Raw genomic sequence first — 8755 nt, forward strand, 5'->3', positions numbered from 1 at the left:
AGAATTATCATTTAGCAACATCATTTTGTAGAAAATGTAAAGAAAAAGGAGGTGTTGCCGTTAATGATAAAAACGATATCACATGTAGAGTAATTAATGTGCAGAATTATTGTTTAGAACAACATTTGGAAGTGTGTGCCACAGAATTATTCTTGAATAATTCCCATATAATAATAGTCACAGTATACAGAGCACCTTCAGGGAACTTTAGTCTCTCTTTGAATAAGTTAGATGCTCACCTAATATACATATTCAAACACAAAATGGATGTGATAGTGCTTGGGGACTTCAATGTTAACTTTCTAACAAATTCTAAGATCAGACCTAGAAAATCTGATGTCCACATATAATCTGGTTTCTGTGGTTAGTTTCCCTACTACAATAACTTCGTGTACAAGCACACTCATCAATAATATATTTATAGAGAGACCAAAATACGTGATATGACTACCAGGCAACTCATGAATGGTCTATCTGACCATGATGGACAAAGACTCACTTATAAACAGTGCAAGTATTTATGTGAATGATAGTGGCCCCAGTTGGAACACTTAGGACAGTTAATGAAGAAACTATCCAGATTTTTAAATCATATCTCCAAGCCACACACTGGGCACCTATGTGTAATTTAGAAAATGCCAATTCGAAGTACAATTTTTTCAGTAATGAAGTGGCACTGAGATTTGAAAGCACCTTCCCAAAAAGGATATACAAGATCCAAACCACAAAACATACCAAAAAGCCCTGGATAACCACTGGTATTAAGATTTCATGCAAAAGGAAATGGAGAACTGTACGTTGCCACAAAAAATTCAAACACACCCAGCTAAATCACTATAAAAAATACTGCAAAGTACTAAGAAAAATTATTCAGAAGTCAAAAATTTTGTATCTGTGCGCCAAAATTAATAAATCTAGTAACAAAATCAAAATCGTATGGGAAGTGATAAAGAGTGAGGCTGGTGCAAATTGCCCCAGTAGGTTTCAAAACATTGTTCTCAATAATGAAGAGAGACATGCACAAAATCAAAATACTGTGGCAAAAATTTTCAATGAGCATTTTCTAAGTGTTGATGAGAAAGCAGGACACAATGGCTCCTTAGAAGAAGCATTAAAAATACTGAAATGACACTTCCCAAACTCCATATAGTAGATAGGTATAGCCCCTATAACAGAAAAAAAAATTATTTCTTTAAAAGCAAAAAATTCAACTGGTATTGACAACATCTCTAGCAAATTTCTAAAAGCCTGCTGCAATGAGTTTAGTGAAGTCCTAGCTCATATAGTCAATGTCTCTCTCAAACAAAGTATCTTCCGTGAAAGGATGAAATACGCTATCGTAAAGCCCCTCTACAAAAGAGGCAATGTCTCAGATGTTACAAACTATCAGCCTATCTCTCTTTTGACTACATTTTCTAAAGTTCTCGAAAAGCTAATATATGCCAGAATAGTCAGTTACCTAGAAAAACATGAAATAATTAGTAAAAACCAGTTTGGATTCAGAAAACGTACCTCCACAATCGAAGCAATACTTTTGTTTACAAATAACATTTTGGAATGCCTCAACAAAAAGACATTGCCTGTGGGCACATTTTGCAATCTGTCTAACGCCTTTGACTGTGTCAGTCATAGAATACTTATAGAGAAAGCATGCAACTTTGGAATCTGAGGTCAAATGCGTAACTGGCTCAAATCCTACCTACAGGGCAGACAACAGAAAAAAGTGCTAGATGGTAACAATAGTCACATGGGAAGGGTAGAGACCGACTGGGGAACTGTAAAATATGGAGTTCCGCAAGGTTCCGAATGACCTACCATTGTCCTCAAACAAAGCAAGCTATTTTACAATGTTTGCAGATGACACAAGTATTGTGATAGACAGTAAGATATCCTCTGATCTAGAATTAAATGCCAACCATTCACTTGAGGATGTTCTGAACTGATTCCCAGTAAATTCTTTGTCAATAAACCTCAGCAAAACTAATTATATTCATTTCCATTCTCGTCACAAAAGTCCACAGGAAATAAACATTATACATGAGAGCCTAATCACTACTTCACAATATACCTTTTCAACCATGACATTCATGCTTTACAATCCTTCTCAATACGAAACAAATGAAATATACCATGACCTGAAAAATCTCTTCCCGGATACAAAAGGGAGTGAAATACACAAGTATAAAAGTCTTCAATGCACTTCCAAGTAATATAAAGTGTCTTCGAGATAAAAAAGTACTGTTTAAAAATAAGCTAAAGGAGTTCTTGCTTGAAAAAAGTTTCTATCCTCTACAAGAATTCTATAGCAGAGACGCCTAATTTTATCTCCCAAATACTATTGTATATTCCTGCCCTGATATATCTTGCTGCATTAATCAGATTAATTGGTGATCTGTAAAAAATTGTTTGGACAAAATCAGAATGTTGTATCTGGAACTCTGCTTGTGAGTGTAATTTAATCCCATCGATTGTGTTTTCAACTTGTATTATTAATCTTTGTTTATTGATCTTATGTAAACTAACGAAATAATGAACTAAATGTTTTTGACTCGTTCGACATCCATGCGTTAACACACAGAACTGGATCTACGGAATACGTCTTGCAATAAATAAACACCTAGAGATGCCTGTTTATGTGTGCACTGCGCAGATTTGAAACTTTCATGTGGTAACTTTGAAGAACTTACTGGAACATGTGACATATGACACCTTAGTTGGGCATGTGAAGTCATTAGTAGTCTGTGACTTAACGCGAGGTACTTTGTTTCAAGAAGGTGGTGACTGCACTGGAAAGGGAGGACTGTCTTCACACACACTTGGCCTGCAAGACGTAGCACATAACTGCAGAAATTACATATGCGATGCGGAAGGAAAATAAACTAATTAAGAAAACTGTTGCCTTTGTCAGTTTCATTGATGAACTTGGTAAATGGTCAATGAAAGCAGTAAAACACCAGCATCTGAAGAAATTGTAACAACACAATGCAAAAGTGAAAGGGTGTGTACAGGTTGAAGAACTATGTTTAGTGCTTCACTGTTATTTTGCTGAGAACTGGTTTGTAATTCTCCCACGAGATGTACAATGGTTTCAATTTTGACAGGAGTGACAAATTTTTAAAACAAGACCACAAGTGCTGCAGTTATAAGTGATGACACAGGACAAGACTCAGCACATGCTTTGGTAGCAATGTGCAAAATTCTTCAACTGCAAACAGGGGCACAGAAGATGATCATTATTTTTGATGGTGCTCCTAATCATTTTAAAAATCGTCACCAGCTGTTTGAATTAAGTAAGTCACTTGCGCCAACTGACTGGGTATACAGCGCTACTGGTCACGGGAAGGGGCCTTGTGGTGGTGTAGGAGGCCTACTGAAGCACCATGCTACAAAACATAATCTTTCCAGATCAAATACAGCTGCAATTCAGAATGCTGAGAATTTTACTAGAGTCGTGAAATCTTACACATCCATAGCCCTCATTCTTTTGTCCAAAGAGGAAATTGAAGAATTCCATGAGCAGAAAAATGAAGAATGATCCATACAAACTACTCCTGTGAAAGGAATTCAGAAGACATTTTTGGACTCAAAGCAATTGGCAAACTCATTTTGCATGCACTTTAAAGAGCAAGAAAGAAGAAATTTCGTTTGCTCAGCCAACACCTCAGAAACAGCAGGATAATATTCAGATTCACAACCTGAGAAGGGGGATGTTCGTGGCGTGTGTGTATGACCGTGACTGGTGGATTGCAGAGTTTATCGACACCAGTTATGAGTTAAGTGAAATTTCAGTGAAATTTATGCAACCACATAGACCAACTGCTGGATATAGGTTTCCAGCTGAAGGACAGCAACAACACCATCAGTGCTCACTTCCTGTTCACAATGCTTTGAAGACTGTAAGTGCTCCAGCTTCTAGTGGTTCAACAGAACAACATTACTCTATATCGAAGGAAGATATTGAAGAAGTGGAACACATTGTTTGTTCATTGACTGGCTAATTAGCCAGTACAAAACAGAGCACACAGAAGTTGTATAAACTGAAACCTTTAAGTCTTTTGACCTTTCACATACATTTTGGAACCATGTAAAATGCTTGAAAAATGAGTCTCTTACTCATCTTTCAAAATTAAATTATGTTAAACGAGGCTAGGTTTTGATTTTTATGAGCCTGTTATGTGATAATGTATTAATAAAACAGGTTTTATGTATGGCAAAAATTTCAGTTGTTTACAAAACCTGTTCAACATAAAAGTGGAAGCTCTCCTTTTCAGGGACTGTATGGTACTAATCAACAGGAAAAAAAGAAAAGAAAAAAAAAAAGAAAAGAAAAAAAAGAAAAGAAAAAAAAAGAAAAAATCCAAATTTTATGGACTGGAATTTTTAGAAAAAAAAAAAAACAAAAAAACATACATTATAAAAAAAGTTCAGAATGCTATAGTAAAATAGCTTTGACAGATAAGTCCAAATGGAGGATTTCTTTGTAATCATAAAGCAATTATCTTCCAAATAAAAAAAAACAACAACAACAAAAAATCTAGAACTGTTCCAGAGATACAGCATTTTATGATTTTTTCCAAACTTCGCATCTTCAAAATGGTATGTGCACTGTCATTTTTGGAGGCTTGTATCTTGGAGCAAAATTTTTTTTGGAGAAAACAAAAAAATTTGCATTCCTTAATTAGTCTTTTATTTTAACATTTGCTAAATAATATCGGAGACTATGAAGATAAGATTTTTTCCTAGCCTGCCTGAATTGATATGGGCTATGCCAATAAATCCCTGTCAAATTACAAACAGTAACTGGTTCGTTTGGTATGTAACAGATTGAAATTGAGTGTCATATCAGATAGCTCAGTACATCTGACTCGGGAGAAATTCATTATCAGTGTTTCACAGGATACTGGGTACATTCCACTTTTGGTTTCTATAAAAGACCTTCTATACTATACTGATCAAGCAGAAAAAGTGCAGTTCACTTGGCAGATGCAAGCATCATAATCCAAGCACAGCAGAGATGCTCTAAGAGAAATAGTGATAACTGAAATATTCACAAAAATTATCTTTTAACAACTTGTGTTAGATATGTTGTTGTTGGTGGTGGTGGTGGTGATGATAAGAACAACAATAACAATACTTGTAAACATGAATAACGATAGTGTATGGCAGGAAGGAACTATAAAAAACTAAATGTTCAGAATATCTGGGTGTGCATATTGATAAGAAGTTAAAACTGGAAACACACAAGTTCACCAATATTACTTCTGAGTATGTTGCCCATGTCTGGTTATGAGAGTGCAAGAAAATCAACCTATACTACATACATCTATTCAATGGTACCACATGCAGTAACACTTGGGACAATTTCACTTTTTCACTGCATCTAAACAAATTATACAATGAATACATGGAAACTAATGAAAGCCTCACTGCACATTTATTCCCTTACACTATGAAGTCTATCGTAATGTACTTGCAGTAGTTCTAAAATAACACACCTACTAAATATAACAAATTCCATTTACATGGAAGGAAGAAAAGCACACAGCCAAAAAATAACATATCTTAAAATTAAATATTGTTTGTGCCCATTTATAATATCATGGCTTCTGACGCATAGTGCACCACTAATTTTCCAGGTTATTACCGCAAGTTAGTTACTATTGTTTCTGTCACTTTATGAGTTAAACCTTGAAATGTGCCACAAACATCCAAATTATACCTATACACATAAATTAACATTTGATGACCTTCCTTAATAGTAGGCATACTGACAGCAAATAATGAGAATTTTAGGAAGAAATATATATTCTTTACATTATAGCTGAAGACCATTTGAACAGTACAAACTATTTAAAGTATCAATCTGTTTATGTGGCTCTTTACGCTACTACTGACGTTCAGTAAGTCAGTAACAACACTGTTACACATATCTGCTAAAACTATGAAATGAGCATTCAAAAATTTAAAATTCAACTATGTTTCAAAGTTCCTTTTTTTGTTTTGGCAATTCACTCATTTCATATACAATTAATCCCTATCAATGATCGTTTCCCTACTCCTAAAATTATCATATTAAGTATTGAATTATGTGAGAAATACAGAAAGAAATATGAAACATGAGATCAGCAACATGAGATCAGCACTGACATGTTAATATTCACTCACGACACATTGTCTTCACAATAGAAGACAGTGAAGCGAAAGTGGACGAAAATAGAAATAATATGCTTTACTTTTGTGCTACAAAGCTCAAGTCATAACCATGAAGTGTTGCATCTGGTGAGCAATGAGTACACATCTGATTCAAGTATTACAGCTCATATCATGGCTTCTGATGCCTAGTACGCTACAAATTTTCCAGGTTATTACCGCAAGTTAGTTACTATTGGTAACTGGGTGCTGTGCAATTTTGCATGCACTGCAGCAAGTTATCGAAGAAGCTGATAGACTTTCAAAATTAAAACAGGATTTGTCACTTTTACCAAATGCAAAAATACGTTTAAAGCCAAGACAGATTATTGTTACTTACAGAATGTAATAAAAGTACTTAGCAGATTTCAGTTGGGTTATGTTTTATTACTTAATGAAACTTATGCACAGATTGAGTATAAATAAAAGAATCACAACAGTGCATGAAACAGTTTCGACCTGATCATCTGTCACACAGTTCTCGTATGTTACTTAATATGAACGCTGTTAACTTTATTAAAGCGACAGACGTAAGACTAAAACAAGTATCCTCCTTTTTTATATTTCCATTTACCGAAGAGAAAACATGTGACAATCAACACAACATTAATAAAACTGAATCTATTAATGTCATTAAAAATGTACTGGTGAGGTAAAGCAATTCATCTTGTCCTTATTATGAAGCAATGCAGTAACAACTTCGTTTGAGCTTAATGGGCAAACAAATATTTATACGTAGGACTTACGATTTGAAATAATGGCAGAGGGCATGAATACACGTATAGTGGCATAACGTATCCGTATTGTTATGCATGCTAGCTCACCATTAGACACTGGGTCCTACAATTCACATTTGCTGATGTCACAAATATCATCAGGTACGTCCTACATGTTGCTAACACATTAATCGTCGTCCTCCTCCTCATCCTCGTCGTCATCATCATCGTCGTCGTCGTCATCTTCCTCTTCATCAGAGTCATCATCAGAATCAGCAGGCATATTACGAACATCAACATCAACGTTTATTTCCAGCTGCATTCTCACATCTAGTACCATAAAGCCAACTGTTATTATGACAGGCAGGCGGAATCGCGAGTCCCAGGCCAACTTTATGAGGAAAAGCAAACTCCGCTTAAAAGCTCCACCAAGTGATGACATTAGTGATTACTGTCTACGCCTTCGGGATCAACATTGTACGACGACTGTATCAAAACGTACGCCACTTCCAAATCTGCAACAAACAACACTGAACATCGTGCAGTTCAATCCAACTTATAAACATTCCACGTCTACGGCTGTGATGTTCCATGTTAACTCACACAGTAACCATGGCGACAGCATAATTCCTATGGGCAGCAGGTAAAACAACACATGCAGATGACACAAAAAATTTGCATCATCATACCCTATTACCCATGTTTGACAGCACCTGATCCATAGTTCACATTTTCAGCGGGATCCCAAAGAGCATATATACAGAAAAGCCACTTCTATATCATCATTCCAGAATGCAGCGAATTTGTTCGAAGAGTGAAATCTTTGCATGACTTCTTCGGTTTGTAACACACTACATCGAAATTAGTAGTTTAACATTTAACGTCAATTCACAGTGACCGTCACTTCACGTTTCGACACGTCAAGAATTTCAACAATGCATTTCAAACACAGAATAGAAGTACCTGTGGAGTTTTGAGCGTTTTGCACATGTTATGTTGTCAATTTAAGGCTGGAATTGTCACGTGATCATGAGACTACGCCGTTTGTTTATACTTTCCGCGGAGTTCAGAGCTAATAATATTACACGTATTTGTTGTGTTTTTACAATTTGTTTCTTAGCAATAGCAGTACTGAATTACTGTTTTTTGTTGCTACAGATGCAAAGAGAAATATATGCAAGGAGAAAAAGTTTGTGTTCTATGAGTGCTCTGATGTAATGCGCGGTTTGGTTGCATTCTGAATAAATATTTAAAATCTGTTATTATCTGTGCAAAATTTTATAGGTTTGCCGTTGTCCATCTGCTGCAGTCATTCCTTGTAGCAAATTGTTAAAAGGCATCTGAAATGTGCAGCTTCAAAAATATCCATTCATTTCATAGTGGCAAAGATAAAGTAAGACTGTGTAGACTACACCTATCTTAAGTATGGCTATTGGCTACTTTGTTGTAGTCATGTCACATGGTCTTCTGTAATATGAAGAACTAAAAGCAAAATGCTTGTGAAATGTAGGGCGGAGAAAACTAGTTTGTGTGTGTGTGTGTGTGTGTGTGTGTCGTCCAAGTGAGAATGAAATTTGTCATACGTATATTTAAACATTTGGAGTTGGTGTTTTGAATTTTTTCACTTTTTACCCCATAAAGTAGTGGACGGTTGTACATAGATTACACCAAATTAGTACAGCAGTGTGTTACCAGTACAGCAGTAACCAAAATTGTACGTTAGTCTACAAAAATCGAGAAAAAGTAATAAGGAAGCATTTTGCATCATCGTCCACCAATCTGCGGCAATTGCGGTGTTTTTTGGGTATAAAAAAGTTACTCATGGAGTACCCCAAGGATTGATATTGGGA

At 35.6% G+C, this 8755-nt stretch overlaps 1 long non-coding RNA gene across 1 annotated transcript in view; it reads right to left on the bottom strand.

The window, feature by feature from the left end:
- The window catches only part of LOC126163139 (uncharacterized), a 34367-nt gene extending 27270 nt beyond the window's left edge, over positions 1-7097 (bottom strand). Inside the window, exon 1 of the long non-coding RNA XR_007535165.1 lies at positions 7014-7097. This is a non-coding gene — a long non-coding RNA (uncharacterized LOC126163139). The remainder of the gene's footprint in view (positions 1-7013) is intronic.
- Positions 7098-8755: the final 1658 nt, after the last annotated feature.

This window comes from Schistocerca cancellata, chromosome 2 (assembly GCF_023864275.1).
Source record: "Schistocerca cancellata isolate TAMUIC-IGC-003103 chromosome 2, iqSchCanc2.1, whole genome shotgun sequence".
In the NCBI taxonomy this organism is placed as follows: Eukaryota; Metazoa; Arthropoda; class Insecta; order Orthoptera; family Acrididae; genus Schistocerca; species Schistocerca cancellata.